Here is a 7,876-nt window from a genome sequence, read left to right on the forward strand (position 1 = left end):
CTTAAAAAAATTAGCATGTTTTTTATATTGCCAAAATCTCAAACGCGTTCCTGAAAATTCCTATTAGAATATTCAGCGGGTCCTTTTTGGATCTCTAATATATAGATCAAAAAAGCTTATGAAACTGCATAATCGTGCTCTTCAAACCTCCACATTTTATATTGTTTTCGTTAAGATCAATCTTACAAGTGCAACCTGAACAATAATTAACTTTTGAATTGTCAAGATATGGAATCAACAATTTTATAATATGTAAAAAATCTATTATTAAAAAAAGTCAAAATTTGATTTTTTGAAAAACACATTTTAGCATAGAATACACATTCAGAGTCAGATTCTTTAGAATCCTATCTATGTAATACTTTTTTGACCATTGAATAACATTAAAACAATGTTGGTAAAAAATGAAAGAAATTCAAGTTCCAATTATTTTCTCCATATCACCAAAGTTGGACATGTTCTTCTGAAATTCCCATTTCTTTTATATCACTCCTCTTATTTCCTTTTGATTTTGAAACATAACTTCTCGTTCTCACAATTAGGGTTCGTCTCTCCTTCCTTTTAATTATGTCCTTTTACACACACACACACACACACATATATATATATATACACACACACACCAGAAAATATGCACACAATAGTTCTTAAAATATAAGAACTCTTGTCATTCAAGTTTGACATCTTGCATCAATCATTTAACCTAGAGGGAATTTGAAAGGAGAGAGGAAAAAATCAAATATGTATGAACGTGGAAGATCTTATAATTAGAAAAGAACACCCCTGAATTGTATGTTGAACTCCAAAAATATCTGACCATACAATTATCAGTTTCTCAAACACATACAGGAAACTGTTTATAAGGGATTAAGAAGCGGAAAAAACTGCAACCCATTGTTCTTCTCATCCTCCTCAATATTTCACATACACAAGCTGTAGAAGAACACTATATATTATGTCCCTTCAGTGCACAAATGCAGACAAGATACTGTTTTCATACGTAATTGGTAGCACCAACATGATACAACAATACTGAGACTGTTATTTTATGTGAAGAATTCGTGTTACACGAAGGGAGCTGGATCATGACTTTGTGTGTACTAGCACCAACCTTGAGGCCATCGGCTGCGAGCCTCCATCTTAGGGATCTTCCACTTCTTCTCCTTCAATTTCATAAACAGCTTAAGGAATGGATCCTTCTCTAGCTCATGAATTTCTTCGCCCTCTTTGACTGGATCTGGTGCAACGTAGGGGCTGGGAGGAACGTACAGATCGTCGTAAGATCGGATCTTGTCGAGCTTTTCGTAGCTGATCTCGAGGGACTCTGGTGGTATGTTATGTGACAGAAGAGGAGAGGCGCCTCCCCAATTGTTCGAGGGGAAAGAATGGTGCTGGGAAGCCAAGATGTCTGGTTTATCTTGGGCCATGGGGAAGAAAGGGTTTTGGTGATCTGCAGCATGTTCCTCCCCCTTCTGTTCTTGCACTACAGGAGGGATGATTTCCTCCTTTTCTTCTTCCTCAACCATGCTGTTGTTTTCTTCACTGCCATCGTCCTCCTTTGGGTACTGGTCACCATGATCATCTTCCATCTCTCTTTCTCTGTCTCTGATTTGCTGAAGCTGATTGAACAATGAAGGGGAATCAAAGTTGTTGATCATTTATACTGGGTAGAGAAGGAGATTCATGATGAGTCTTCGAAAGATGGCAGTTGTTGTAGACATGTTGCAACGTTTGGAATCGTGTGAATGACATTATTGACTTTGACCTCACAAATACCTAAAAGTGCTCCTCGATCCAGACAGTTTACTATGATTGAACTCACTATCAGATCAGCTCTTAAGAGGCAAGGATCACACGGATACTTTATAAAGGTAGCGTACCCAAGGTAGTGTAGACTGGTACTAACTTGAAAGAACAATGCAAAAATGCAAAATTCACGTTCTCCAAAATGCAGAGATTGAATTTACTGTCTTACTTACCAAAAGCAGGAAAGAATGCCTATTTTTCACCCGATCAAATTCTGTTCAATTAACAATTGAATTATTATAAGCAAAAGTGGAATCACAGATCAGAAAACTCAAGAACAGACTACCCTTTTAAAAATTAAAACCACCCAAATAAAGATTTCTCTTTATCAATACATATATATATGTATATTCAGTTTCTGATCAGTTTTATTTTTCTTATCTGCCCACTTACAATATTGCTTTGGGATCTGGTGACACAAGATCCGAGCAGGGCTCCTTAATCCCCACTGCAACGTGGGGAGAGTCTTTGAGTAAAAACCACTAGATAAGGGGCCACGTTGCACGCACGACCATGGCAGAACAGGTTGCCTTGGTATCTCAATGGCTGTGCCACTCCTTATCTTGTTCCCTTCGGTCAAGCCTTGACTGCTTTCATCTTTTCTTCTCATTCCACATTCCATGCTTTAATCTAACTCATGGAGTACAATCTGCAGTCCTTCACAGACCTTGCAGATCTGTTGGCCTCAAAAAACTCCTTAAATTCCAAAAGTTTTCATGTCTTGGGATAGAAAGACTGGGTCTGCGATTTCTATAATATTGCGTGGGAATTAGGGCCAGCAAATTGAATGAAGCAGCAATAAAGTTAGCTCCGGTTGAGTGAGATGTTCATCCACCTTTTAGTGAAAATGACTGATCACGAACACAGACTTGCAAAGTCGGTGAGAATTATAAGAAAAACACTTAATGGACGGTGATAAAAACAGTGCATCTAAGCTTTTCCACCGTTGTCAAAAGATATATAACCTACCATCATTTAAACGCAAGTTGTATTGACGATAACTTAAGTTGGGATAGTTAATGAGATAAAACGACTAAGATCGCCTCAATATAAGCAAATCTTAGGTTTATTTATTTTGTTTGCATGCTTGGTCTCTTTAACTATATTGCGGTACCCAATAGGACTAATATATGTTTAAACATATTTAAAATAGGTAGGCTTCTTTTTCTTTGTAAGAATTCTATATCATCATTTATTAAGCCCTTAGTTTTTTTGTGATACTGCATTCTTATAAGTGATTGATCATCAAGACAAAAAGATACTCAAGCGTCACCTTCATTGGGCTAATAGACAATTAAATGTTTTGAATATAACACCAGTTCTTATGTAGGACTGACTCTTGTTCTTTTCATTTCTATTCAGAAACAATAGGAAATTTTGATTCATCTGCTATCTAATTAATATATATCATGCATAATGAACCAAAAGATGATACTTCATATAATTTCAGGTTGTCAAGTTAAAAAAAAAAAAAAAAACCGTAGGTCAAGTCCAACTTCTCCTATGCGTTGTCTTGCTGGTCGAGGTTCATCATCAATTCAAAAAGGAGAAAAGAAAGAGGTTCGACGGCAGCAAGTTTTCAATTGTCTATTCGCTGCCTCCTTGTCAACTACTTTATGCAGTTTGAATAGGGCACATGTAATTGGCAGCTTTTCTAATACTTGCTCATGAATCAACATATTGGGAATTCTTTCGAAGCTCGAAGAAATGATGAATTTTGAGCAAGTGAAGAGCTGCCATTTTCAGTCGTCGGAGGTAGTTGGGCTGGTGTGTGCAGCCCACTAATTTTCTTTATTTTCACAGTGGTGGCTTCAAATATTTTGGTCATTTTCGTGTCTTTATGTAAAGATGTGAACTAATGCACCTTGACCCAAAATTTCCGGCTCGCCACTGGTTTGAAGGCCTTCTCATGCAAAAGCAAAGGGAGGAAAGGATGGCTTATTTTGTGGAAGGGAAAACCAGAAGTGGTTCCAATATTGTTACTAAAGAAATCTTTTAGCATTAGTAGCTTCAAGCTTGAAAGCGAGTAGATCCAAAAGTAACAGGAAATTTTCAATTCAACGTCAATTCGGCGCTACTAAATATATATTACCTTTTTGGAATGCATGAAGAAGACAAAAATACATGCTTATAATATTGTTTCTAGCTATATAAATCCCAGGAACATCAATCGATAGATCAGAATAGAACAATCAAAGGGTTGTTGAACCTAAGAAAACCAAGATCAGCACATGGATACAAATTTAGCTACATATACCACGTATGCGTTCCATGTATATATTGAAGACATAGATGTACAACGTGTGTGTGTGTGTGTATGTATATTATATATATATATTATAACCACGTTCAGTTGAAGGAACCATGCACACATGAAGACAACGAGTTTTGCTATGTCATGAGCGACTAAGTTGTTAGATCCCAGATTCCCTGGAGGACTTGATGAAGAATCTATACGGTAGGGTAGCCCTCATAAGCATTGATTTGTATACAAAGGTAAGATTATTCAATAATGCGAAATGGACATTAATTCTAGTTCATATATCCAATATCACTAATACACATATGTGCGACTCAACGACGTTTAGTTCATGGAAATCATGCACACTACGAATTTTGTGCTATATCATGAACTGGTTCGGTGAAAAAATTATGTTACGTCCTAGATTCCCTTGAGAACTTGATGAAGAATCTATACGGTAGAGTTGCATTTACAAACATTCATCTCTATAGGGAAGTAAGACGATTTGAAAATGGCAAATGTACATTGTTCAAGTTCATTTACTTTTCCTTCTGTTTGGGCGCATGAGTGTAGCAGGTAAAGACGTAGATTAAGTTAATGGAGATATATAGAATGCTTAGTAAACACCAGGCATGGTACAGAGGGAGGGAAGGCTCGTTCACAATGTCCAGTTTTGATACTTCAAGAAAAGTTCTCTATGATTAACCAAGGCAAAAACATGCAGATAAACATCATAGTGGAAATATGCAGTGGAATCTGAATGGAGAAAAGAGAACATTAATCCATCACCGGATCACGCAGATCATAAAGATTACAGAAGTTAGATCCCTCTGATAAATAATCAACTGCAGATCACCAAATTAAATAGCAAACGTGAACCACTTGAATCACTCAAAAATTGTTGCACTTTTCAATCACTTTCAAGTTTCAATCAACCATTCCCTTCGAAACTTTAAAAAACAGCCCCTGAAAGCACAGTTCAGTGACGAATGTCATCAACTCGTGCGGTGTAAACTATCCTCCTGGAAACGAATAGCAGAAGCACGAAATTTGGCACACAGAAAAGGGATCCACGCTTGGCAACATGCTGTTATTGCAACATAAATCTCTTGCGGATCCTTTTTGATATTACATAAGAAAGACGATAAATTAGGAGCCTCCTCCCCCTCGAGTAGAAAAGAAGAAAGAAAGGAAACACACACAGGATAGCTGAAGAACTGTTACAACGACTGCAAAAAACTCCATGCTTGTTGACGAACCGAAGCCATCCATGATCGAGCCCCTTCCAGCAAGAAGGCATGAAGCACGTCACAGCCGCCTTATTTGTTCTCTAGGACTAACACAGGACATAAAAGCACAGATTCATGAGGGAGGCAGGTCGAGTCTCACACATGAGCTAGCACCAACCCTGAGGCCAGCGGTGACGGGGGTCCAACTTGGGAAGGCTGAACCACTTCTTATGGTGGTGCTGGTCGTCTTGGTCGCCGCCCTTATCGGCGCCGCCTTGGCCGGAGTCGGAGACCTCCTTCTTCTCCTTCTCTTCGGCAGGCGGATCATGGGAGGAATTAGGGCCATGCTTTTCATGGGGTTTCTCCAGCACTTGCTCAAGGACAGGGTCAGGGTCGTCCGCTGCGATGCTCGGCGGCAAGAAGGGGTTGTTGCTCTTATGGGGGATGTCCGCCATGTTGTCAGGGAAAACAAGGTGGTGGGAAGGTGGGGAGAAGCAGTCCTCCCAGCTGCTGCTCGAGGGCAAGAAAGGGTTGGTGTGAGGTAGCAGGCTCTCCTGCTTCTTTTGGGATTTGGGTGCCAGTGAGGGGAAGCAGGGGCTTTGAGATGCCTTGAGGCATCGCTCATCTTCTTCTTCGTGCTCCTCTTCTTCTTCTTCTTCTTCATGAGTTGGATGAATGATCTCCTTCTGGTTCACCTCCATCTCTCCCTCTCTTGCCCTCTCCTTCTGGGTTCTCTCTTTCTCAGAGGCCTGGTGTGATGAAAGTCTTTTAAGTTGGTTCACCTCCATCTCTCTCTCTCTCTCTCTCTTGCCCTCTCCTTCTGGTTCTCTCTTTCTCAGAGGCTGAAGCCTGGTGTGATGAAAGTCTTTTAAGTTGCTTTTGTATTTATCTTGAGAGGAAAGGAGGTATCCTCCTGTGCACGTGTGTGCATTTTATATATAAAAAGAAAATTTGTTGCCTACGACTCATTCATGGGGCTCATGTGTTGAGAAAAAACTGCGCCCTTTGTTATACATTTAATATAAGACATCCTCCGAGTCAAACTTTCATTTCGAACAGAAAAGGCCGAGGCTACAATTTTTTTTATATCGCACATTCATTTACCACATTGTTTGTACACCGTTAAGAGGAGTAGATAGCTGGTCGAGTTCGGAGCTTGTATAAAGACAATTTTTTAATTTGATTTAGTGTTTTGTTTTTATGTCTTAAAAGTGGTAGAATGTGACAATATCCATATTGAAAGGTGCATCGTTGTTATTGCTGACACTGACGCAGTTCAAACCCCAAAGACAAAAAGAATAGAAAGGCCCTCATGCCTCGCTTCGACCGGTGGGATGTACCTCTCACTCACCTAAACAGTCGACTGGGCTCGACCAAGCCGGTAAAATGAGTCCTAAGCCGAACTCTGGTTTACGCAGCCCCAACCTAACTCTGAATCAAGTCGGTCGGTCTGGCCCGGCTTGATGCTCACATCTACGCTCAAACAGTTACCCATTAAAAAAATTGAACACAAAAATGGGTGTTCCGGCCAAAAGCACGCATATTTATACGCAGAACATGTTATAATACTTCAAATGGATTCCAAACGCCTACTTTTCCAATGGTACTTTTATAATTTTAATGAATCTATTTTCTTATACGTATGATCTTGTAATTGATTTAATAAAAAAATGCTCGAATTAATCATGTCCACGCTTAATTGTCCCTTTTAAATTAAGACAAAAACTCACGGGCACGTCATGTTATGGCCAAAACAAAATGGCAGCTTGAATTAATCTCTTGTGTTGCGCTTATTCAAGCCAATACATAGTTCATTACAACTAAAATAAATCAACATATTCCATGGAGATGACTAAGTCAAAATTGTCATATATCATAGCCGACTTGACGTGGCACTTGCCAAATTCTTTCTCTCTCTCTCTTTCTCCTGTTATATATATATATATATATATATATATATATACAAAATAGTTGTTAAGATTTTCATTTGAAAATTGATGGAATTATTTTGTATATTTGAGGAGTACAAATGCTCTTCGGTCAAGGAAAGTTAAGAACGATGGCACATGCAAGAAGTTGAAGGAGACTGACGTGGGTCCGTAGTTTTTATCAGCAAACGGGAGCTTTTCCGCTAGACCCTTGAACTCTACCTAAAAAAATGGTTCGTGCTTTCCCCAACACGCGATATGGCGTAGGTTGGTGGTTTGATGGCCGGAAAATTTATCTCAAAAAAACAGGAATGCAAAAAGCCATTTGGAATAAAAGAACTTGTCAAGAAAATTATTTGCCATACGTTATAGCTATCTGACCAATCATTTTCTTGGAAAAAAAAAATTAAAGGAGGACTTAGACTGTTTCTGATTCTAGGAAGACGTAATGAACCAAAGCAGTTCAAACAAAAGATGGAAAATGTAAAAATGATCGGAGGACTGTGAAATATTACTGCATCAAACGAATGATTTTATATTATAAAGTGCCATGCCGTGTGAGGGGGAACGCAGGAGAAGAAGAAGGAGCTGATAGAATGAAAAAAAGGAAAAAGGAAAAGTGAAGTGATAATCAGCTTGGCCTGACATGGATTATAATTAAAAATATTTAT

The sequence above is a fragment of the Nymphaea colorata genome, chromosome 4 (genome assembly GCF_008831285.2).
Source record: "Nymphaea colorata isolate Beijing-Zhang1983 chromosome 4, ASM883128v2, whole genome shotgun sequence".
NCBI classification, from domain to species: domain Eukaryota; kingdom Viridiplantae; phylum Streptophyta; class Magnoliopsida; order Nymphaeales; family Nymphaeaceae; genus Nymphaea; species Nymphaea colorata.